The 25,332-nt window shown below is 53.3% G+C and overlaps 1 protein-coding gene across 7 annotated transcripts in view; it reads right to left on the bottom strand.

The window, feature by feature from the left end:
- CYRIA (CYFIP related Rac1 interactor A) overlaps positions 1-25,332 on the bottom strand; it is a 112,074-nt gene that overhangs the window by 57,066 nt on the left and 29,676 nt on the right. For 2 of the 7 annotated variants that reach the window (XM_051840123.2, XM_070069747.1), the window contains 2 exons: positions 21,286-21,408; positions 12,074-12,235 (listed from right to left, as the gene is read on the bottom strand). The gene's annotated coding sequence lies outside the window, so the exon portion shown is untranslated. The remainder of the gene's footprint in view (positions 1-12,073; positions 12,236-21,285; positions 21,409-25,332) is intronic. The other 5 variants (XM_051840141.2, XM_051840124.2, XM_051840154.2 and 2 more) reach the window with 5 other exon arrangements.

The raw sequence follows: 25,332 nt of genomic DNA, 5'->3' as shown, positions 1-25,332 counted from the left end.
TGAACAAATGAACGAGTGGGTGGTGTGAATGTGGAAGCCTGTGTCCAGGTACTCCCTCTCTGATGTCCTCATCTGATGTCACACACAGCACAACGTTCCACAGTCAACACAGAAGGATCCAAAGCACCTATACAAGCAATACATGCACAGCCTCCTCGAATCTATTCTGTACACTCAAAAGTCCAACATCAGATGACCCTCTGATGGTCAATTCCTTAGAACAACAAAACAAGGAGGGCCAGCATTGTGGCACAGCAGGTTACGCTGCCGACTCTGAAGACCATCCCATACTGTAGCATAGGTTTGAGTCACAGATGTACTAATTCCGCTCCAGCTTCCTGCTAATGGCCTGGGAAAAGCAGCAGAGGATGACCCAAGTGTTTTGAGACCTGGATGAAGCTTCTAGCTCCTGGCGTCAGCCTGGCTCGGCCCCAGCCACTTTGGCCGTCTAAGGAGTGAACCAGCAGATGGAAGATCTTTCTTTCTCTCTCTCTCAACTCTGACTTTCATCTAAATAAATAAATCTTGAAATAAAGATTAAAGGAAGAAAGGAAAGAAGAAGGCGTGGAGTGGGAAAATAGGAAGGAAAGGCGAGCAGGAGGGGTGACAGAGGGAGGAAGGAGGTTTGTTCTTGCACTCTCTCACCTAGTTTAATAGCTATGGAGCTGGGTCTGGCATAGGAAGACCCACACGGGGATCTCATGCCATGCTTCAAAGTTGAAAAGAAGAACAGCTGAGTCCTCAGAAAAACTCGGTGTGTTCTCCATGATGCACAAGTTAACATCTGAAAACAGCAGGGTTTGCAAAGCACCTGCCTCCCGCTGCCAGCCCCTGCAGTCAGAGACCCCTGTGCACGAAGAGCAGCTGTGGAGACACCTCAGTCTGGATCAGGCTTCTGAGCCACCACTGGGCATCAGGAGGCTGCGTGCAGGAGCGGGTGTCCGGGACATGCCGACGACAATGTGTGGTCACCAGGCGGAAATGGATTTGCACTTTGTCTACAGACGCGCCTTTATCATCAAGTCCTTGCTGTGAGGATCCTGGGTGCATTTTCAGGGATGGGCTGGGGGCCCGTGGTGTGAGTGTGGCTCCTGGTGAGTATACATGACCTTCCCGTCACCTTTTCTCATACATGTGAGAGCTGACACAGAAGGCCCTGCACCTGAACCCCAAAGAGACTCAAACATTACTTCCGGGGCAAAGCCCCAGCCTGCAGAGCTGGCATCCCATACGGGTGACGGTTTGAGTCTAGGCTGCTGCACTTCCAATCCAGATCCCTATCATGCACCCGGGAAGCAGCAGAGGATGGCCCCAGTCCTTGGGCTCCTAGGCACCCACTTGAGAGACCTGGAAGAAGCTCCTGGCTCCTGGCTTCAGATCAGCTCACTCCAGCAGTTGCGGCCATTTGGGAAGTGAAACAGTGTATGGAAGACCTTTCTCTATCTCTACCTCTCTCTGTAACTCTTTCAAATAAATAAAATAAATCTTTAAAAAGAATTACTTCCCTCCTGCTTCCATGCAGGCCTGCATCTAGGTCAAATTCTCATGGCTAAACTTTGCTAAGAGAGGCCACTGACTGGGGGTGACACCTGCTCTTAGGACTATGTCAAGTGCTGCAGCCGAATCATCTCCGCTAATTCTCCAGATAACCCTCTGTACAGGCAAGTCGTTTGATTTCAAGGGTTATTATCCTGTGTATCTCTGCTAAAATGGAGACCTTGGCTGCAGCCAAGTGGAGGAGGCTGCAATGAAGTACTTTATCCACTAAGGGGCAGGATCACCTCACACTAAAAACTCCAGACCCGGCAGGTAGCTACTTGGAACAAAAGCAGAAGTTCCTGACAAAGGACCAACCAGAGGGATAGATTTCAACATCCGGAATGTTTTCTAATCTCTAGTCCCCACAGTAGTGGAAAGCGTTTCATCTCACAGTTGCAGTGGCCAGTGCCAACTTCACGTAGAAACCAACAGCTTCAAGGCCATTTCCAAGGCATTCGTCTTGAACAGCTGGCCAGAAACGGAGCTGTGGCATTTGAGAAGGAAAAATGAATAGATTCTGCCGTTTGGCTTAGCAATTATCCTTGCAGCCCCTGAAGCTCATTTCTTAAGTCACGTTTTCCACGGAGGAAAACATCTGTCTTGTGACTGACCCACCGTGACTCCAGGTGCCGAGCCCAGAGAGCAAAAAGAGGCCGAAATCCTATCACAGGCTCATCAGAATGCATTTCTACAGCTCCTTAGTGACTCCTCTACTGAGAACTCTACTCCGGATTTGGAAAATATCCTGGAAATGCAAACGAAGAGAGTGGGGATCCTGCACTGGTGATCTGCATGCAGGTTCTGAGAGAGAGAGAGAAGGCAGACAGGATGAGTCGCTTCCCCAGAGCACACCCCTGCAGGAAACTTGGAATATACAACAGAAGGCAGCAAAGTCCCCATGGAAGGTTCCTGTTTAGATTGATAAATCAAGTCCACAATTAGACCAAACAAACTTACAAAGTTTATCTCCCAGTTTCTCTTTGAACCCAGCCCTGCTGCTCACATGACTCAGCCACACTCCGACCTGATTGAAACCCACCCCCTTCCATTGCTGGGTTCCCAGGCCTGCCATCTGTGGCCATGCAAGACTGAACACCTTGCCTGCTACCCCCTGTAGGGTCTGCAGGCCTCATAGACATATCAAGGGCTGTTTAGGCTATTTCTTATTCCACTTGAAGATAGCAAATTGTTATTTAAACACCAGGTCTACAGTTGCTTCTCAGTACACACTGGCTGGGAACACAACTGAGCAAAATGATTCTTAGATCATCGTGTGCAGAGGGGGGTTCACCTGCCACTGAGGAGCCCTGTGGCCTTGGCCAGCTGCCAGAGGCCACTTCCCAGTGACCCTTCCTTGAGAGCCTGCTGGATGCCAGGCTTTCGGCTGGGTCTTTCTGATGCTCAAAATTCCCCTATAATGAGTGGGTCCTTCCACTTTGTTCAGATAAAGAAACTGAGTCACAGCAGGATGCTGGCTCTCTCTGAAGGCCTCTCTGGTCTGTGACTCCACTACACTGTGCATGTCCTACTCCCAGCAAGGACCAGCTGTTCTTCCTAAATACACTCCACCAGTGAATTGTCCAGAATCCATCTCCAGGCATCAAATACAACCTGGCTTTCTTTCTTTGCATTTTCTGGGCTCTTGCTGCTCACGGTGTGGCCTGGAGAGTTGGCGGCAGGCATCAGCACCTGTCTGGGAGCTGGTCAGAAACTCAGCATCGGAAGTCCCAGCTCAGATCTTTCAGACCCCATGTGCTGCAGGTTTGAAAGCCACTGCACTACACCAAGGCTGTCAACACCCCTTTCATCCTGGACCTCCCAAGGACATGGCCATGAAATCAGGAGCTGCCCTCCTACTGGTCGAATACACTTCTTGTTTTATAAGTGGGTTCACCTCTGGCTCCTCCTTGGCACACATGCACATCCAAGCTGTAAACCAAAGGCAGCTTTACTGAGCCCCCACTGGAGCCAGGCCTTGGGCTGAGTGCGTTACAGACAGCGACTCACCCTGGATACCAGGACTGCATGGCCACAGGACCCCTGCCCTTCCCTGCACCAGCACTGCCTCCCACTCCCCCAGCCTCGCTTTGCTCACCGAGAAAAGGATCAGACAGACTCCTGACCAGCTGATCTCTTAACAGTAAGCTTGTATGAAATGTCCCAGCACAGCTCTCCAGGTACATCTTCCTTATAGTAGAAAATCCAGGTGGTTAAGTGCAATGCTTACTTACTTAAGAAAGCAAGCAGAAAACAAGCCATCCATCATTGCACGCTGCCATCAGTTAGCGTGAGCAGGCAGTGAGTGCCACTCCTAACAGGGAGCAGCAGCTCACATGGGGACTGGAGGGCGCCAACTGGATGGTGCTCCACAGGCCTGGCAGGTTGGCATGGTGACGCCTGAGCCAGTGTTCTCTTTGATTCCTTCTTCCTTTCCGCTGCTTTCAGTGTGTGCGATCCTACCCCAGAGGGACAGATACACCCTGAGGGCGAGAGCTGATGTCAGGGGCGAACAAGCAAGGCTTTGTTGGGCCCTGGAGGGGAGCAGGCCTGTGCTCACTCAGCCTGGAAGTAGCCGCGTCGCCAGCTCCAGCCCTTGCAGTGGGGACCCTGCACAGGCACACCCTGACACCAGAGCTGGGCAGGTGCAGGGAGGTGCACCTCGGGTCTGTGAGCATTCACAGCAAAAATTGATCCAGGCAGATGCATGCCTACACCAGCACCGAAAAGCATACAGAGCAGAAATGGCACCTCCGTCACTGCTGCCCCAGGCTCTGTTTTCCATCCTGACAACCTCAGAGGACATTCCTGCCCCTGGTCTCCTAAAGCACATCTTTTGGGGCCAGCACAGTGGGTTAAGGTGCCTCTTGGGATTCTGCCGTCCTGTATCAGAGTGCTGGTTGAGTCCTGGCTGCTCTGCTTCCAATCCAGCTCCCCGCTAATGCACCTGGGAAGGCAGCAGAGGATGGTCCAAATGCTTGGGCCCCTGCACCCACGTGGAAGACCTGGATGGAGTTCCTGCCTCCTGGCTTCGGCCTGGCCAAGCCCTGGCACTGTAGTCACTTGGGGAATGAACCAGCAGAAGGAAGATCTCTTTCTGTCTGTCCCTCTCTTTCTGTTGCTCTGACATTCAAATAAATAAATAAATCTTAAGAAAAGAAAAAATTTCTCGGAAATTTTAGGGTCAAATAACAGTCACTAACACTGAGTTCTGATTAAGCAGAAGGTATCACTCTAAGTGTTACAAATGTTAACTCGTTCGGCCGGCGCCGCGGCTCACTAGGCTAATCCTCCGCCTAGCGGCGCCGGCACACCGGGTTCTAGTCCCGGTCGGGGCGCCGGATTCTGTCCCGGTTGCCCCTCTTCCAGGCCAGCCCTCTGCTGTGGCCAGGGAGTGCAGTGGAGGATGGCCCAGGTGCTTGGGCCCTGCACCCCATGGGAGACCAGGAAAAGCACCTGGCTCCTGGCTCCTGCCATCCGATCAGCGCGGTGCGCCGGCCGCAGCGCGCCAGCCGCGGCGGCCATTGGAGGGTGAACCAACGGCAAAGGAAGACCTTTCTCTCTGTCTCTCTCTCTCACTGTCCACTCTGCCTGTCAAAAAAAAAAAAAAAAAAAAAAAAAAAAAAGTTAACTCGTTCAATTATCACAGCAAGTTTACGAGGTGGCGCTATTAGCTTTCCAGGTTCACAGATGAGGTCGGTGCTGCATGGAGAGTTCTAGAGCATGCCTAAGCACACCAGCTGGTAGGGGGCAGAGGAGGAGTCTAACCCAGGCAGGCTGGCTGCAGAGTCTGCGATAGGAAAAGGACAGTTTAAACCAGGTGCACCTGACCCACCGAGAGCAGGAGGCTGGTTACGCGCAATTCCTGAAGTAGGCCCATGTGCCTCTGCGGCACCCAATTCCCAGGCTGTCATGTCGCACAGTACAGCAACCGGCGACAGCTGACAAGTTGCTGTCCCTTTTCTTAGTGAGCAGCCTGGTTGGGATGCAAGGCCCGGAGGTGAGAAAGAGCTGCCATGATATGGAGGGAGTTCTGCGAGGGGCACCAATGGCCAAACGAGGGATGTACAGCGGACACACTGGCCAAGCTGCTCCCAGAGGCCCCAGGTTGCACCCAGTCCTGACTTCCGCGATCTTTCCTACTTTCCAGGTTAGTTGACATCTCCATCCCGGGGCCACGGGGCTGGCAGTTTACAGGTCACAAACAGAAGGGCAGGCTCACCTTCAGGGCTAAGCCAAACAGCTGCAGGCTGCATCTCCTGGGTCCAACTCAGAGGAGGGGCACAGCCAGCCACAGAAAGAGAGAAGCAGAAAGACAGGGACTGGAGTGGACAGCAGCCACGCCAGGGCTCTCAGCAGAGGCTGGGAGCTGTCCTAGTGAGATCCTGAAGGCAAGAGGGTGAAGTGCAGGCTGAGCCCCTCTTTTTGGGGACCTGGATCAGCTGTTCTGTGAGCCCTGTCTGCCACTAGCAGCAGCGAGGGGTGGGCTCTGGCCCTGCAGAGGGGCTGGCTACCTGTGCTGGACGCTAAAGCACCAAGTCCACACCCAGGTTCTGCCTTGCCACATGGGATTCAGGAGGACTCAGGATACTTCCTGGGGCTGGAACTCTTGGAAACAAGTTCAGAGATGGCAGAAGATGGAATCACAATGGAGAAGAGGGAGGAAGCTGTCCAAGGTCAAATAATGAATCCATACCAGGGTTTGGGGGCAAAGTTAACCCCAGACACTAATTAAATATCCTTCCCCCTCCCCCCTCCTCCTCTCTCTTCCTGTAGCTCTTTCTCCCCACTCCCTTCATCTCTCCCTTTCCCCCTTCCCTTCTCCCTTTTCCTCTCCTCCTATCTCTTCCTGCCCCTCCCTTCTTTTCTTCCCGTTGAAATCTTTCCCTGATGCACTGAGAAGCATGCAGGCAGGCAGTGGCGTGCTGGGATCTGGGGCAGGAGAGGAGCCCTTTGCAGCTGGGCACCGTGGCAGGCTTCCTTGGGGCCATGGACCCTCAGACACAGGAAAGGACGGCAGCAGGTCAGCTCAGGATGGCACAGAGTTGGAGCTGGGCGCCGGCCCAAGGAGAGGGGCAGGCGAGTGCAGCCAGCGTTTTTAAGAGATGAGGGTCAGAGCAAATTCTTGTTGGCAACCCAGCCAGCCCAGCCCAAGGGAAGGAAGAAGAGGCCCTCAGCAGGGAGAAACAGGACAGCCCCAGCTACAGGAGCACAGCTGGCTCCCCCGGAGGAGGAATGGGGAGGAGGGCATGTCAGGGCTGTGGAGTCTCCAGGAGGTCCCATCAGAGCCAAGCACTCACCTTTATGCCACTTACTCACCGCCGAGATGCTTATCCCAAATGAACTGAGGCCTGCCTGGGTAAGCCCAGCAATGACTGTAGGGAGGGAGGCAACTATGTCCGGACTTGGAACCGGCTTCCTTGTAAGGGAATGACCTCCATGTCTCCCGAAGCAAATGAGCAGACCCCTGCAGGGCAAGTCCCAGCTTCCGGTCAGCAGCTACCCTGCCCACTTCTGCATTTCTAAGCTCCAGGGGAAAACCAGGCCCAAGGACAACGCTTCCCTTCCGGATCTCCTGGTCCTGCTGGAAGTGCCACCGATTCACAGACAGGGTGGTCCACAGCACGCACAGTGGCAGAGGGGACAACTGAAGAAAGAGTCTGAATCCTAACCTCCTAGAGCGCTGGGCCTCCGGAAGCCACATCATCTCTCTGCGCGTCAGCTCTGTCTTCATGACCCTGATGTGCCTGCCTGCTTTGCTCCTGGGCCTGGCCCTCCGTGAAGGGCATGGGCCTTGGCACAAGCAAGGAAGTGTGCAGGTGGCAAGGTCGGGCCTAATCCCTCCATTCATCTCCCAGCCAGCAAGAGTCATGGGAGAATCAGCTGCACACTGTGTGCCTGGTGCTAGAACAAACTATATATAATGTACACACACACACACACACACACATTTATGTACGTGTGGGCATGTGCATCTACCAATGGATATAGCAGCTCTCTCTCTGTGTGCGTGTGTCTATACCTGCATCCAGCTCGCTCCCAATAATGTTTAGTTCTGAGAGAAAGGTAGAAGGACAGGTTTAGAGTTGTCAGTGGAAAGAGCAGACACAGCTCTCTGCAAAGCTGCATTTTGCCCAGGAAGCCACAGCACAGTCCAAGCAGCTAAATCAGTATTTCTGGACGATGGAAACAGATTCCTCTTGATCTTCGTTCTGCTTCGTTCCTTGGTCCCTCCCCCCACCCTATTCTCACCAACACCTCCACAGGGTCAGAGAAGAGATCAGCTCAAATTAGTCAATTTGACTCTTTTTAGTCACTGTAGGGAGAAAGGTGGGAGGGTGAGGAGGTGGCGACTAATGCATTTTTAAGAAGCAGAGTTGGGGCATTATCTGTGCGTGATGAACACTCTGCCTACTTCCTTCCCCCCTTTCACAGAAAACTGAGTGCTGGCTCCTATTGATGGAGTGTGGCTATGTACTGGGAGCATCTATCGTCCAGTCCCCAACTCCTACTCACCCTTCAGTGCCCAGCTCACATGGCCCCTCTTAGAGTCTTCCCTGACCGTCCTGGCAGGGAGTATCACTCTGTTCACGCTGGGGCTCTTACACACCATCTGCTCCTCTGCCTTTATCTCCAGACTGTGTTGGATGTTTCTTGATGTTCAGAGGCCCGGCACACTGTCTGGCACAAGGCAGGTACCCAGACATCAGCTATTAAATGAATGTGTACTTTCCAAAGGGAACACTCGTGTTCTAGCCTTCAGAGGGGAGAGGATTAAGAGGTGCACAGGAACTTCATTTCTGGTCTGAAGGAAACATAACGAGATCGAAATCCCTCCATTTCTACTAGACTAGGACAGCTCTGGCCAGCCACACCCTCCTATCAGGCACAAGCTCAGTTCTAGCTGTTTCCCAGCCCCCGGGCCCAAGTCTGCCTGTGAGCCCTTGTCAGCGTGGCACGTTCATGTGGGCACTGGATGGCGGAAGGGCAGTTGTACTCACCCACCCACTGTCCACAACCTTCTTGTCCAGCTGACCCGTGTGCTACTAATACAGGCAGGAGATGGAGCATAAGCATTTCAAATGAATCCACCAGGTTCCTGGTTTTCTAAAACTCCAATCTTATTGGGTCATCCTTTTTTTCTGTTTGTTTAAAAACTATTAACAGTGCGTGCACTAGGCTGTCCTCCAACCACATGGCCTGGTCTGCAAGGTCCCTCACTGTCCCCTCCTCTGCCTCCTCTGCAGGAGTCTTGCCTTTCTCTACGCACACACTCCCCCAGGGCAGCCCTTCCAGGATCCCTGCCTCCCTGCCCTTACCGGCCTGACCTGCCTCATCTCCAGGACTCAATGCAGGCAACATGTCCCCAGGGAGCTTCCTAGTCTGGGTCACAGGCCCTTCCTCTGGCAATTCTGATAGGGTACCTGTAGGTACTACCTCTGCCAGAAGCCATGAACAAGGGCAGGGGCTGAATCCAGCCATCCTGCATCCCCAGTGCCCGGAGCAGCTAAGGACAGTAATGAAGAATCAGAGGCACACACGGGTTTGCTGAATGGATGGGGCCTCCCTTTACCCTGAAGGCAAGACTTGGCAGTCATCCACCATGGAAATGAATTCCAAGACGTGTAGTAGGAATGACCTGTAGGAAGTTCCGTGGAAAATTCCTACTTGAGCAAATTGCTTCTACCACGATCAGCTTAGGACAGCTGTTGATGTCAACCTAATTTATTGATGCAACTTCCTCCCCACAAAGCCTTGAGCAAGCTACCAGGCCCTGAGCTTCCAAGGACAAGGTCAAGACTCCTGCATCTCCAAGGCCTCAACAGCCAGGCACGCCAAAGGATTCGGTAGAAATACTGGACATGCTATTGGGTAACAGCACCTAGTGGGGCTTTAGGGATTAGAACTTCGAGATGCTCTGGGGAGGGGACAGAAAGGGGAGAAGCAATGACCAGAAACACCTAAGTCCTTACAGTGGGCTCTGAGGCCCTGCCCCACCTGCCTGCTCCTCTCTGTCCCCTTCTCCATCCCTGGCCCCCCATTCTTGCTGCTCCAGGCACATTCCCCGTGCAGGTTCCTTTGTTCCAGTGGTTCCTTGCAGCCTGGCACCCTCCCCTGCTAAGATCCTGCCTAGGTAACGCCTCATCCAGGAGGCCTTCCTGGGTACCCCACTGACAAAGCAATGCCCTTTTCCCCCAACTCCCTACTCTCTGGCTTGGCTTCAATATTTATTTTCTGTGCTTTACATTTTCCCGTATCCTCAATAGTGCCTTTGAAGTGGAGGTGGGTTTGTAGCTGAGAACAGGGACTTTGCTTTCTGTGCTGCATCCCTGGCATCATGACCACCACCTGTTGGATGCCACACAGCACACACTCCACACGCTCTGCTGAATGAAGGAGAGACTGCAAGAATGAATGTCCCGTAAAGAGAAGGCAGACGAGGAAGGAAAGTCCCAGAGGAGCTGAGCCTGCCCCAAGCCCACAGGCTTGTTCCACTGGGCCTTGGAAGTCCACTGGTTGGAGGGGGAGACAGGGCTGGGAAGCAGTCAGTTTTCAGGCAAAGCCTCATGGGACCAACGATGGAACCAAGGGGCTAGGGGAGCAGTAGGTGGATACGACGGAGCAAACCTCCCAAACGGCCTGCTGCAGAGAGCAACGAGGCAAAGCCCAGGCTGCGAGGGAAGAGGAGCTGTGAAACCAGCAGCCTCTGAACAGCTTCTCTCTGTAACAGAGGGGACTTCACCACATTTGTGGATAAGCCTTGCCCTTAGATTTTCAGCATGGCATTCAAATGGAATCTAGATATGGGGTCAAGGCTCCACTTAAGTAGCTCCACAAAAGGTCAGGTACAGAAAGGAGCTAACATTTGTCTGGACCTACTGTAGGCAAGGAACCGCTAAAGCATTAGGTCCTTTTAGCCTCACCACTGCCTGTAAATTGGAATGTCCTGTCCCACATTATAGACGGGAAACTTAAAGTGATCTGAGCAAAACCACTGCGCCAATGCACAGCAGAGCTGAGCCGTAGTCAGGTCTGTTGGATCCCCAAAGCTCTTCTGTGTCCTTAGGGACCGCTCCAGATAAAGGAAGCGTGAGAAACCTCTTCTCCCCCAGGTGGGAAGCTGCCATAAAGATCACATCTCCATAAAAGGATGCTGGGCACCAAGAACCAGAAAATGCACTCCAAGTCACATGGTCTAACCCACTCTCCTAGGCTTGGCTACAGGAAATGCTTCTGGCTTTAGTTTTCAAGGAAACTCAAGATGCAAAGCTGGAAGAGCTGAGATATAGGACAGAGGCCAGCAGGAGGCAGGACTGGAGACCAGGGAAAGAGTGAGGTGGGCCCACCTCGGGGAATCAGTATTTCTACATGATCTCTGGTCTCCTAATTGTCAGTACCGAGGCCTGCTGAGAGAACATACATCTCTGTACCAGAGTGAGGGAGCCGAGCCCTGCGCACACTGTGGTGGCAGCCCACGTTAGGTGTAAGCACAAAGGAGAAGTTCCAGGATGTGTGGCCGTATTCTTCTACACAGGAAGGGTCCACACTGGGGGCCAGCACTGTGGTGCCACAGGTTCAGGTGTCACTTGTGACGCTGGCATGCCGTATCAGAGTGCTAGTCAGAGTTCCAGCTGACCTGCTTCTGGTTCAGCTCCCTAGAAATATACCTGAGAAGGCAGCAAAAAATGGCCCGAGTATTTGGGCTGCTGTCAGCCATGTGGGAGACCGGGATGGAGTTCCTGGCTCCTGGCTTTGACCTGGCCCAGCCCCAGCTGTTAGAGGGTTTTTTAGGAGTAAACCAGCAGATGAAAGATCTCTCTGACTCTCTCTCTCTTTCTCTGCCTTTCAAATAAATGAATAAATAAATAGATAAGAAGCAAATGTCCACGGCTGGTGGTAGGAGGGAGAGAGGAAGCAGTCCCAGAGAGAACTGACCAGGTCACTGAAGGGAGAGACAGGAACGGTTATCTGCAACTGGTCTACCTCAAGTGCCCTGGATAACTGCACAGAAAGCATTTGTCTCTAGCAACATCACAGCCAGGTCTCCACCAGGAGATGACAGGACAGCTAAATTCCATCTCAGGCCGACAACCAGAGGACTGCATCCGTGCTTGTGCAGATCTGACCAGCAGAGGAATGGGAGGACCCTCTGCTTGGGGTGCTTCTTCACGGATTCTGCAGGCAGAAGGATCCCACAGCCGCAGCTCGAATCTGCTTTCTGACACACAGTTCTGCTGTTTCCTGCCTGAAGACACTGAAGGCTCAGGAGGGCCACAGATTCCAACCAGAGCACAGCTAATCACACCTCGAAATTACAGCTGCCTCAAGACGCACACCGAAGATTACTTATGTCCTTCCTGCCTCCTTGTCCTTAGATGTGCGTGCTGGCAGGAGACATGGCTGCTAACCAAACATGACAAACCTGGCAAAATGACCATCCTCAGGAAACTTCCAAGCATGCACGTGACACACACTCTGCACTACAATGCTGGCTGTTGCTGTCTATCTGCCGTCGCCACAGCCAGCAGTTCCTTACCTGGAAATAGCTCTTGTGACTCAGTTTCACCAATCCAGGCTGATGGGATGAAGCAGATGAGCAGCTGTCAGGCCAAGGCCAAGTGGGCTCCCGAAGCAGGACTGTGGCCCCTCGAGAACTGCAGCTTCCCTGTCCCGCCGGGCCCTCGCCAGGGACTGCCTGCTAAAAGGGAAAGCGTGTCTCGTCACTCGGAGGGGCGACCTCCTTCGCACACATTTTTTCTAGGGAGAACAGAGAGTTACAGGGTTGCAGATGACGAAGGCTGGAAGACCCCTAGGAGAAAATCTTGCTGAACTCTTTCATTTTACAGTTGGAGAAACTGAGGCTCACAGAAGGAAAGCGCCTCATTCAAGGATTTGACAGTTTGTGGAATCCAGATTGGAACAGGTCCCTGACTCCCGGGCCCTTGGAACTTTTCAAAAGACATCCCAGGATGAGTTCTCGAACAACAGACCATTGACCCTGAATGGGAAGCCTTTAAAAAAATTTTTTTTTTTAACCAGATTTTCAAAAAGGGAGGTGGCACTTTTTCCAGACTGCTGTTTTTGTACTTTTTGTAGTTTTACCCCTGGGAGCTAAATGAGTAAAACAGTCCACCTCTGGCATGTGGTTGGGAAGCTTCTTCTGTTTCCCATCGGAGAAATATTGCTATGGATATGCTGACCTGTGACCACAGTGCTGGGCCTCCATCTCGTAGTGACAGGCATGTGTGGGCCCAGAGGGTTCTCTGTCTCTGTCTCTCTGCCCATGTTTCAGGAAAACATAGTAACAGACATGAGCTCCCTTCCCAGTTCCCAGGAGTAGCACTTATTACGGGACTGTGTGTTTTTGGTTTTGTTTTTTTTTTGTTTTTGTTTTTGGCTACTGTACATTTGCACGGCCACTCCTCTGAGCAGAAAAATCAAATCATAGAAAAACAGACGGGAGTTCACACTTATTAAGCCAGTAATATCCGTGAAGGCGTGCCTTGTGAATTTTATAAAATATTTCCCTCATTTGTCTGTGAAAAATCCCTGTGAGGTACCATTAAGTCTGTTTCTCCCCAGAGCAGGACACCACGCTTTGCTGAGCCAGGCTGCTCTGCAAAATCGCACACAGAATATGACGCAGACCCAGAAGAGCGTCCACAATCCTAAGTCTGCTCTGTGCCCATCTGACGGGGCTACAGTCATTAGGCCCAGGCTCTAGGAGTTGTCCAGAGCTCCCGACGTTCGGATGCACCAGAAAGGTCTTCGGAAAGCCCTCAAGGATTGTTTCTATGGGGTTGCCTTTCAGACAGGGGCTCTGAAGGCCAAGGCTTCCTGCCAGGCCCCCCTGCTGGGGCTCATGTGGCCCCTGGCAGGCAGCAGGGCTGGTCCTGGTTCTGAGCAGCCACAGGGAGAGGGCACGTCAGGAAGTCGTGATCATCAACAACTGCTCGCTCTCGCTTGGGTTTGTTCCTGTTCTCAGACAGCAAGGGGCATGCCAGGAGGGATGGGGTGGGGGTGGAGAAAGAGGAAGAAAAGCAAACAGGAAGTGAAGGGGGGAGGAGGGAAGGAAATGATCGAGAAAACACAGCAACTCTGAACCGGCCCGGCCCGGCCTGGCCCGAAGCAAACGTGGTCTCTGAGCCAACATGCACAGCGGCGAGCAACCGGGTCACGACGGCACCGGGGCAGAGAATCTGATCTTCTCCAGACTCAGCCTTGGTGCCCAGAGTCCGTCTCCCCCTCCCACCCAGAGAGCACAGCCGCACATGGGGCTGATGCCCTGCCCCGGGGTGTGGACAGCGACAGCAGTGGATTCCCAAAGAGGGGCTGTGGGGTGAGAGCAGCTGCTCCCCTCCTGGCCGAGGCCAAGGCCAAGTGTATCACAAGGCATCTGGACACTAGAAGCTGCTGACGTGGTCAGGGGTCAGGGAGAGCAAGCTCAGCCTGCTTTACTCTCAAGTGCTCTCAAAGCTACAGCATGCTTTTCATGTGTGTGTGTGTGTGTGACCAATTCCTCCGACAGGGCCCAGCCAGAATCCCACTGCCTCCTACCACAAAACCAGTGCAAGAGAACACTTGGTCTCCCCCGACCACGAATCTAGGGCACTTCTGCCATGGCTTCCTGTCCGTGGGTCCACTCTACTTCCTAACAGAGACATACAGAATCTCTCCAAGTCCACATGCACATCTTTTTAGGATGGCAGTCACAGTGTAAACTGAAACACCACTCCAAGGCATAGCTCCAGTAGCTACAGCCTAAGAATACTCTAACACTGCTGAAGATACACTTCCCAGCCCCTTGATGGGCAGCGGGAGTGGGCAGGGCATGCAGAGTGGAGAGTCCCCTAACAGGCAAGTCCCCAGATACCAGTCCCCATTCCAGTGGTTTCCCCAGATCCGCTGTGCCTCTGGGAAGCTAATGAGAAGCCATGACTTAGGCAAGGTGCCCAAAAACTTGTATCACTGAAGACTTTCTGGGAGAATTCCGGTGTCACCCACCAGGCTCTGTCCTTGGAGGAACATTTGAACACATGGATCCTAACTGAACTCTCACCATCACCCGACTTCCTCCTACCTTACAGACATGATCACAAACAGTGCTCCATCAAGGACTACAGCTAATAACCTTCCGGGGTTCTGACCAGGATTCTATAAATTACATCCCTATCACTCAAAGAAACACAGAGCAGCAAAAGTAAGCAGAACTCTGGGAGGAGTCCAAGCTTTTGAAGTGGCTGCTGGTGGTTTGCTGTGTTGCTGCGTGAGTGACCCATGGGCCAGATGTCTGTTAGAGGGACAAGAGATCAAGTAGGGGAAGGAACATAGAACGCCCATCTCTGTCTCCACAAGCCGCTGAACCTCACTTCACACCAACACTCATTTCCTCCTGTCACCAGCAGCTCCAGATGGCCGGGGCAGTCTGCCTTCCCTGTAGCCCACGGCGAGAGAAGATTAACACCACTGGCCACACTCTAAGACTGAACCTCTGCAGCACCTGACAACCAGCAAAGAGTGCTGTAAGCCCTCACCTTCTTTGGTCATTTTGAGAGTGTTACAAAGCACAGGGGTAATTATCCAGTTTTAAAAAGAGCTATTAAACTGCTAGTTGGGATGGTCCACCCCTTACTGGAGTGCCTGGTTCCAGTCCTGACTACTATGCTTCCAATCCAGCTTCCTGCTGAAGAACATCCTAGGAGGCAGAGGGTGATGGCTCAGGTACCCGCCCAGACTGAGTTACCAGCTCCTGGCTCTGTAGTTGCTGCAGGCATTCAGGCATCTGGTAATTGAGCCAGCAGAAGGGAGCTCTGTCTGTCTTTCAAATAAATGTCTATTTCTTTAAACGGGGAAGCTGAGCGCCTGAGACATGAAATGACTTATCCAGGGTAACAGGGCAGAACCAGGTCTAGACAGGTGTCTCTTGACTTGTGGCCCAGAGCCCTTGGGCCAAAGGACAGATTCGACAGCTGTGTGTCTGCTACCCTTGAAAGGTTCTGGAAGTGGGAAGCAGGGCAGAGGCCAAGGGAAGAGAAGGCAGTAGACACCGAACGGATGAAAGGGCCTGAAGGGCCGCATTCCTGCCTGCAGGCTGTGCAGATAAGGGCTGACTCCCAGTGTGACAGTGCTCTTGCTCAGGGTCCTCCAGTTCCTCACCAGCACAGCCCAGACTACAAACTGGCAAAACCTCGTGACCCCTGTCCCACAACACCAAGAGCACCGACCGACACTAAGACACAAGAAGAGAGGTGTCAGATGATGAAAACAGCTCACACTGATTAAGCACCTACTGTGTGCCAAGCTTCCTTTTGCATGTTCCTCTAGTAACTCCCTGAAACCCCACAGCAACTGCACTGGATGGCCGTTATTATTGCTCCCTTTCACAGACGGGGAAACTGAGGCACAGAACGGCTGCACTCCCTGCTCCTCGCCACTAAACAATGCCCCCCTCAAAGCAACAGGGAGGCAGAGGGAGGGGTGACAGAGTGGGAAGAAAAAGAAGAATGCGAATGCACTGGGGATGGATGACAGCTTCCTCCGGGGAAGGGGAGCCCCTCCCCAGCCGGCGGGGCAGGCATCCGAGCCCTGGTGCCCCTGGGATGGCACCAGCATCAGCCAACACCAGGGAATGACACCATGGTCTTGGTGTTCCCACAGCACCGCTCAAGGGAGGAGGGAGTGGCTGGGCCGGGGAGGGGACGCAGGGAGGGCCAGAGACGGAGGTCATCACATTAGTAGAAGGGATGATGCTCTGGGAACCCAGACCGCATGTCCCAGAGGGACAGAGCAGCTGGCCAGGCGATTCTCTGCCTGCAGGGCTTAGATGAGCAGTGCTCACACTCCCAGGAACACCAGGCTTCAGGCAAGGCCACCCAGTTAGCTTCAGAAAGCCTGGGCGACAGGGCTGGAGAGGGGATGTCCCTCTCATGGACAGAGGGAGAGACAGAAGCCAGAAGAGCGACAGTTCTGTGGTAATGATGGCAGTGGGTGCTAGGCAATCAAACAGATGCTTTACCTGGATTATCTAATGACTATACCAACTCTGTGCGATTCATTTGATTATTCCTAACTTACAGTTGAGATAAACTAAGAAGTGCGAGCAAGGTCAAAGCTAGCAGGCGGAGCGGATCTGAACCATTGCTGCTGTGACATTTTGGCCCACCATCTCACCTCTAAGCCGCATGTGCTGTGAAAGCGTGCAGGGACGTGCCCACGTCTGTGCGGTGGTGCTAACCCACAGCTAACCTTTCAGCTGTCAAAGCACATTGGTACTTCTTGTCACTGAACATATTCTCCACACTGTACTATACTTAGTGCTGTTAACCACTTCCATGCACAGGCTCACAGATAGTAAGGGTGACCTTAGAACTGTTTCATCCAAGCCTAGATCCCTCTACCATGAAGGGGTACCATCTGGCTGTAACGACAGGCACAAACTGGCACAGTCTCAGGCACAAGGGGACATAAGGTCACTCAAGAATCACCCACAGGCCGGCGCCGCGGCTCACTTGGCTAATCCTCCACCTGCAGCACCGGCACACCGGGTTCTAGTCCCGGTCGGGGCGCCGGATTCTGTCCCTGTTGCCCCTCTTCCAGGCCAGCTCTCTGCTGTGGCCAGGGAGTGCAGTGGAGGATGGCCCAAGTGCTTGGGCCCTGCACCCGTGTGGGAGACCAGGAGGAGGTACCTGGCTCCTGGCTTAGGATCAGTGCAGCATGCCGGCCATGGCGGCCATTTGGGGTTGAACCAATGGAAAAAAGGTAGACCTTTCTCTCTCTCTCTCTCTCTCTCTCACTGTCTAACTCTGCCTATCAAAAAAAAAAGAATCACCCACAGTCCCATGGGGCTTTGTTTGTTTTTCGTGTACATTAGGAATCTCCTGGACAATCTTCTGTTTCCCCATCCAAGCAGATACTTCTTTACAACAACTCATTCTCCCACTGCTCCCCAGACTTGAATTTGTTCGCTTCTATACATAGGAAACGGGCTGATGTAATCTGATGACATAGCAGTCAGCCCACGATTGCAGAAGTGAGGAGATGGCAGGTTTTAGAAATGTTTTTAAAAAGACTGGTAGGTTCCTGGAGCCTTAGCAGCCCAGGACCCATGTGCTAATTTGGTTCCTCAAAAGGAAGAGCTCTGTGGTTGTGCTGTGTAGGTTAGCCTAAGGCAACTGACCGTCCCACCTGCATGGGGCGCAGCAGGTGCCACGGCAGCCTGGCCCACTGGAGGAAGCACAGTCACTGATGGGACTCATTTTCTTCAAGGGTCCATGCACGACTAGGACAAGGCCTGGCCCTTCCTGGCTGCCAGTGGGCTCCCGCTGTGCTTGAAGGTTGAGGAGCTGCAGCCCCTTTGCCCCCAGTAGGTCTTGGGAGGAAGGAGGCAGCATGGAAACCCCGTGTTTGCTTTGCTCTTTCCATGGGATTCTGCCTTTTTAAGATGCTGGCCAAGAAGAAGATAGACTGCCATTCTTCTGAAGCCAGGAAATCAGACCGAGGTCAAACCCAACCCATCCACAAGGTGAAGTACAAGGCTAGCCAGACAGCAGTGGGCATCACTGTTCTCTGAGGGGGACGTTTCTGGCACTTCCTCAATCATGGGCACCACAGGACTGGGGTACCAGAGAAGCCCCCCAGTGCTAAGCATGCCAGGGGCCCCTGACGTCAGGCAGGGCCTTGGACCCTCCTCCTATGGTAACACGGATGGCAAGGCTTTTTATCTGTTTTGCCTGAGGGCTTCTGCCAGAGGTAGCTAAGACCCTTTCTCCAGATGAGGTGGCACACACAGGTGCCAGGGTTAGAGATGAACTTCTCTTCCCAAGAGCTACCATTCCACTCACTGCAGCTATCCCTGCTGTTTTTATTATCATTAAGACGACCACTAATGTTATTCAGGGAACACCTGAGTCACAGAAGGAAAGGACTTGTCCAGAGCCAACCAGCAAGTAGCTGGAAGAGCCAAGATGGAAGGAGCTCAGACTCACGGCCAAGACCCTCCATCTTGCTCCTGTCTGTCATGCCCATGGCAGGAAGCCCAGCATCGGGGCAGCTAGTGAGCAGACAGTGGCCGACTGGGAGTGGCACTGGCTCAGGCAATCCCAGACGGTCAGAGGCCAGCGAGCCAGGCTGGTGGCGACAGGGCAGAGGAACAGCGAGTACTACTCAGTGAGCACTGACTGTGCTGGGTGTGAGATGACCACCACAGGAAGGTTCAGCACAGCCCTCAGATCATTCCTACCAGAAGCCCTACTGCCCATCTCTTAAGGATAAGGAACTGGTGACTCGGAGAGGTGACTACTGATGTTCAGAGTCATCAAAGCACGTGTTTGGACCCATGTCTGATGGCCCTGCCCTGGCCTGGCCACGGTGCTCCACCGCAAGCATGTCCAAGCCACCCTCATAGAGGGTGTCTCCATGCCACGTGTGGAGAAGCCATTTGCAAGTGGCCAGCATGGAAGGCCCAGAGCAAGAGCCAGGTCTCTAACCCCAGGCTCCGCTGAGCTCTGTTTCCCAAGTTTGGGGTTTAACCTGTACTTGTGATCTCTGTCTTCCTAGGCAGTCCTGAGAGGTGCATGACTGACGTGTGGGGCAGTGGGCAGCGGTCTTCAGAAAGCCCCACCAAGCTTTCCAAGGCGTTCACGTCTCACTCCCTGAACAAAAGCCAGAGATGGCTGCCTTCCTCAGAAGGCAGCACTCAGAGGACCAGGTACTCCAAGTTCTGCCCTGGTGGGCAGCAGGGGGCACACTGGAACCGTAAGGAGGTCAGCTTTCTCTACTGCCACCACCCTGGGCGGCAGCACCGTGAAATGCCAGACCTGGAGTATTTTCATCTTCCTTCCCCCCACCACGGTTACATCCACAGAAGTGGCACCTTTGGGGCAGGCTCGGGGTACAACTTCAGCAGGTTTGCAATGTCAGCAGCTGACACCTCACCTTGTCTCCATCAGGAACTCCAGAGTCAGAACAAGAGCCCAGACTGTGGAGTCCGCACTTGACCATCCCCAGGTGATACAAGCTTGGAGCACCCCTGGGTGTAGCAGGAATGACCTCTGGAGGGCAAGGAATCCTGGGTCAACTCAGACCTCAGCTTATGCTGGGGTCACTTCTCTCTGAGCTTCAGCTGGGATAAATGTTAAATGCAGATCATACGGAGATACACACCGGCAAGCCTCTCTGGACCACCGTGAAGATCGAACGAGCTTTCATTTCTGCAGCACCATATCTGTGTGCATCAGTATCCCTACCATCGGATGGGACTTTCCTTAAGGGGACAGGCTGTATCTTGTCTGTCTTTCCAGGCTACTGTGACCAGCCCAGAGGCCTGCAGCAACGAGAAGTGCTGATGGCTGCATTTGTAAAATTTGGCTTCTCTGGGGGGATAATGAACAGCTCAGTGTGGCTAGGGAGGGAGGAAAGAGGCAGCAGAGACACAGTGAGGGAAGAGAGGCCATGAGGGATTTGACACAGGGATGCTTCTGCTTGTGTTCTTCAGTGGAGTAGTAAGCTGGGGCATCAGGCACTTTTATTAAGTGTTAGTGGGAGGATGGGGCTGTGGAAAGAGCCTGGGGTCTTGAGCCCAACAGCCGTGAACTTCAGGCCCAGCTTTGTGGTACTGTAAGTTCTCTGAGTTAAGGCTGCCTTATGTGTACAATTTGAATAATAGCTTCATGTCAGGGTCATTAGGACTACACAGCATTTAAGCTGACCAGTGCAGTGTCTGCAATCTGTTTGCACGTCAGTAAATATAACTCTCCTAGATGATTAGGTAGGGTCAAGCTGACCTGGACTGGTAGATGCAGACGGATGTCAGGAGGCTCAAGGTCAGTGCCACCCCTGGATAAGGAACTAGGGAATGGTGCCAGGATGGTATTGCACAGAGCACATTCTGAGAGCCAGTCTGTTGTCCGAGATTCCAGCAACCTCAGTGTGCTCCGGCTTCTCCTGCAAACCCCCGCAGCACTCATGCAGCCAAAGTCACGGGGGTCTCACATGGAAAACACTACCTGAGTCCCACAGAGCACCCTGGGGTGCCCCATTGGCCCTGAGCTACAACAGCACCTACAAGGAGCACAGCTGAGCGGCTCATGGCGGGTGTTGTACGGAGTCCCCACCTCCACCAGAAGACCAGGTGGGAGGCAAGGCATACTGGGTGGAGACGAGAAGATCTGGGCTCTGCTTTCTGCTTTGACTCTCAAGCTCAGAGCAGGTCACCCAGTATCATCTGTATATTGCAGGGGTTTAGGGATGAGCATTCTTCGGAAGCTGGAAATCTCAGGGCTGAGAACAGTTCTTCAGTGTAGGGTTCGGTGGATGCTAACCTCTGATACACACTGTCTCAGGTGAGAGTAACCTCCTCCAGATGCAGACCGTGAAAATGGGGCTCCACTTTCAGAATGCCCCAGCCTAAATCCATCAGGGATACACTGACATCCAGGCAGACTGGCCTTGACCGACGTCTGTCTGAACAGTCTCAGGGAGTCATTTTACACTCTGAGCTTCAGTTTCCTTTTGGGGGGGTCCCAGGAAACCTAGCTTACCCCATTTCCCAGAAAGCTTTGTTTCCTAGCACCTCACAGAAAGCCCAAATCTCATTTCATCAGGACATTTGGAGGCCGGTCATAATTCACGTTCACGGTCAGGGCCAGACACTTACACAAAGCAGGCGTGGAAGGAAACAGGAGCCCGCCGTGTTCTGAGCAAGGGGGACAGAGTCAGAGGCAACAGGACAAGGAATGACTGTGAACATACCTGTGACAGCTGGGAGCCGGCTTATCGAGGATGCTGACAGCAGTCACCCCTGGCCTGCGCAGACAAACCCAGCGATGGGCTGCAGACAACAATAGCACAGCTGCTCTGGTTCTGGGCTCCCTGCTGCGAGGCAAATCAGAAGTCATCTGATCAGCATTCAGCTTTCCTGCTCAAGATGCAAAGGGACTCTGCCTTCCCACAGCACAGGGCACACCCTCTCCAGGGCCCCAGGCACCCCACGCCTTGCCACAGGAAGAGGGGAAGTGGCAGCACCGGACAGGAGGCTGGAAGAAAGCAAGATTCGCAGAGAACCTGACAACAGGAAGATGCTCTTTGCCTGTGAGATCCACCGCCTTCCAACAAAACCCGTGCTCCTAAGCCAAGCGCTCAAGTCCCTCCATAGATGAGCCCAAAGTTATCAAGACTCAACCTTCACACAATCTTTCCGCCTAAGCCCAAATGTGTCTGTCTGCAGCTTCCTGTCGGTTGGCTTGCTCTGTCCTGCAGCCTGGATGTGGTCTACCGTCCTTCAAGGCCAGCCTCAAGGACCCCTTCCTCCACGAAGCCCTCCGACAACCCCAATACTGCAGCCCACACTGATCTCACCCTTGTGTGAAGCCTCCAAAGCACTAGTGGGGTCCCTCAGTGTTTAGCATCCATGGGCTGCTCCTTCCTTTCTTGACCAGACTGTTGCCAACCTCTTAACTAGTTTCACCCTGCCCGGGGCATGGCTCTGCACTGTGCAGAAAGAACTTTCTAAAGCACACATCTGACCATACGGCTTGTTTGCCGAACCCTTCTGAGCCCTTCCTACTACCTTCAAGATAAATTCAAAATGCTACATGCTATACCATGCTCCCCAGCCCTTTCCCAGGCTCCCCATATTCCAGTCATACCAAACCCTCCAAGATTATGCAATGAGACGGCACCAAAGGCAGAACGAGGACCCAGATCTCCTGAAAAGCAGCTGAGGGCTCTTCCCTCAGTCGCAGGTGCTGCCAGGACTAGTGCCAGACCACAGTCAGGATGACAAGGAGCACCTCGGCTGAACCAAGGCCAAGGTGAAAAAGTCAAGACACACTGAGCCCTCCGGCTTGATGAGTTTACACCATTTTGACAGCCAGCCAATCCAGCAAGCGGCCAGGTATGCCAGCAGGCAGGTAGCTGAAACTCGAGCCCACCATGGCTCGTCTGCTCTCGACATCAGCAGTGAGAACGGGATTACTGCGGCAGTTCCCAGTAGTCACAGCTCACGTCTGGACTAAAATTCTAGCCAAGACCGTTCTGCCGCAGCCCACTGGCCTTCACCACTCTGATGCTTCCCAAGCACCTCTCAGCCAACATCCTGATGCTGAGCAACAGGACTGGGTCACTGCTCAGGGCTTGAGGAGCCCAGGAGATCCTGCACTAGGGTGCACTCCCTAGGGTCTCTGCTCCAAGACCAGAGCTGTAACTCCTCAGTGCAAAGACTGCCAAGAGAAATTATCACATAACTGAAGAGAGAACACTCTACTATAACTGCTATAGTCATCCAGAGAGGTGATCAGAAATGCTTCCTGAGCTAATGCTTCTCCCACGGCACAAGGTGGCCGTGGAGAGGGCAAGACCACCGTGTGGACAGCAGCACACATGAGCCCAGTGGTACCAGGACCAGCCAGCACCATCTCCCCAGAGCCAACTGTCCATATGTCTTCCCAACTTCACATTCAGTGAGGTCGTCTAAGTGCCTGGAAACCAGCCACAGTGGGAGTACTCACGCCTTGGGAACTGGCACATGCTCCTAATGTGATCATTCTCTTTTATCTCATTTATTAAGCATTTAGCAATGCATCACTGAGGAGGAAACGGGATTAGGAAGACAAGAGATTTGGAATGTGGCTATAGCTCTACCCCCAGGTGACCATTCAGCCTGGGCAAGCTTCCTCCTGGCCCTAAGTTCCCTCACGTGAAAAGGACAGAAGGGCCCTCTGGGAAATGTACAGGCATCTTGGGTTGTCACAGCTGAGGTGTGTCAGGTGCAATGGGCCGGGACGCTGCTCCTGTCCTACAGTGTGAAGCACAGCTCCTGATAACAAAGACCCATTCTGTCCAAAATACCAGGAAGGCTGAGGCTGAGAAATCCTGATGGAAGATGCTCAAGAGAGCCCAGAAGGAACGCAAAGAGGACTGAGGTCCATTTGCAGGACCCCTGGAAGGTCACTCGGTGCAGACAATGGCAAAGCACGCTCCGGCTGATAGCGCCTATGTGAGGCACAGGACGGCGCTCACCCTAACGCACTGCCAGGCACCAAGAGGTGCTCGTCATGGTTTGTCAAACACAAACGGGTTTATCAACAGTCATGATGCATGTCTCCAGCAGGCCCCTGCTCCAGTGTGTGCACACCCCCACCGCGACGCACTGACGAGTGGGATTTCACCACCTCTGGGCGCGTAGCAAGGAGGAATGGTGTGAAGTCGCAGCCGTGGAGTCTCGGGTTAGACAAATACCACCAGCGCAGCCAACCCCAGCGCCAAGGAGAGCCATGTTCCTCAGTCACTTTCTAGTAGAAGTTGAAACATCTTGAAAGGTGAGGTTTTCAAGCACTCCTCTGGGAGACGACTGTTAAAAAGACACAGCAGGCAGCCTTGCTTTCCACACATTCAAAACCACTTTTTTTCTTTTTTTGAGACAATCCTTTTATTCCCTGAACCACTTGGGATTGCCAACGCATTTAGCACAAACCACCCGAAGTGGGGAAGCAGAAACCGTGTTGGGTAAGAAACACGCTGTTGCGGCAAGCACGGGCAACCACAGCAGAGCTCGGCAGAGGCTGGCGCAATTTATTTTTTTATTTATTTAGTTTTTAAATTTTTTTGACAGGCAGAGTTAGACAGTGAGAGAGAAAGACAGAGAGAAAGGTCTTCCTTCTGGTAGTTCACCCCACAATGGCCGCCATGGCAGGCACTGCGCCGATCCGAAGCCAGGAGCCAGGTGCTTCCCCCTGGTCACCCAAGCGGGTGCAGGGCCCAAGGACCTGGGCCATCCTCCACTGCCTTCCCGGGACAAAGCAGAGAGCTGGACTGGAAGAGGAGCAACTGGGACAGAACCGGTGCCCCAACTGGGACTAGAACCCGGGGTGCCGGCGCCGCAGGTGGAGGATTAGCCTAGTGAGCTGCGGCTTGGCACAATTCAGACACTCCCAGGAATAAAGGCAATGACCTGCCACTTGCCCGTGGTCCCTGAGCCTCCGGGCCTGGGGCGAGTGGAGCTTAACCACAAGCTTTCCTGGAAGTGTCCTGTGGGACGCCCCATTCTGGTCCTCTCACTGGGACAGGCAGCTGATCTCAAATAAAGGAATAGGTGAGGGGTCTCCCTGAAGAGCTGCATTGGACCACAACCCCTTGACTCGCAAAGCCCTCTAATTAAAGGCCCAAGGGCTCAGCTGAGCCCAGATGTGGCAGGACCTGGGGTGCTATAAAGGCGCCAGAACTGAAGCAGAGTGGTGAGGAGGATTTGTTCTTCCTCGTCGAAGGATGACGGCTCTTTCCACTATGAATTAGACTCATGGAGTGCCGGAGCAGCAGGCCACCTGAGCGAGCGCCTCCCCACCCCTTCTTTTTGTGGATGAGGGGTGCGGGGCCCACCCAGGCCTGGTATTGAGATGCTCACTGTCCCATCAAGCGCAGCGTTCAGGGTATCTGGGTCCAGTCCAAGAGAAGTTTCCGTTGCGGCCTCTGCAGTCCCTCCCCAGACAGTGCTGCTCACACTATACTGGTTACAACTCCAGGGGGTTCCCAGGGCCACAGGATGGAAGCAGGACAGCTTCTGAGAAAGAAATGTCCAAGCCACCGCATGCTACAGCCAGCTCTGCCCTTGGCCAGGCCCTGCCCTCTCTGAACCTCATCTCCCATTCTGTCCTCGCAGCACATCCTGGCAGGGTGGGTCAAGTCAGGCCCAGGCTAACAGAAGCAAAGGAATGTGCTTGGCTGAACAGTGAATCGATTTCTCTGATTCTGGGGCTCTTGCCTTAAAGCAGTTTCTTTTGTTTTCTCTGACTTAAACTGTCA

This window comes from Oryctolagus cuniculus, chromosome 2 (assembly GCF_964237555.1).
Source record: "Oryctolagus cuniculus chromosome 2, mOryCun1.1, whole genome shotgun sequence".
Classification (NCBI taxonomy): Eukaryota; Metazoa; Chordata; class Mammalia; order Lagomorpha; family Leporidae; genus Oryctolagus; species Oryctolagus cuniculus.
Note: the sequence above shows the minus strand (reverse complement) of the source record. Positions and strands in the feature narration are given on the sequence as shown.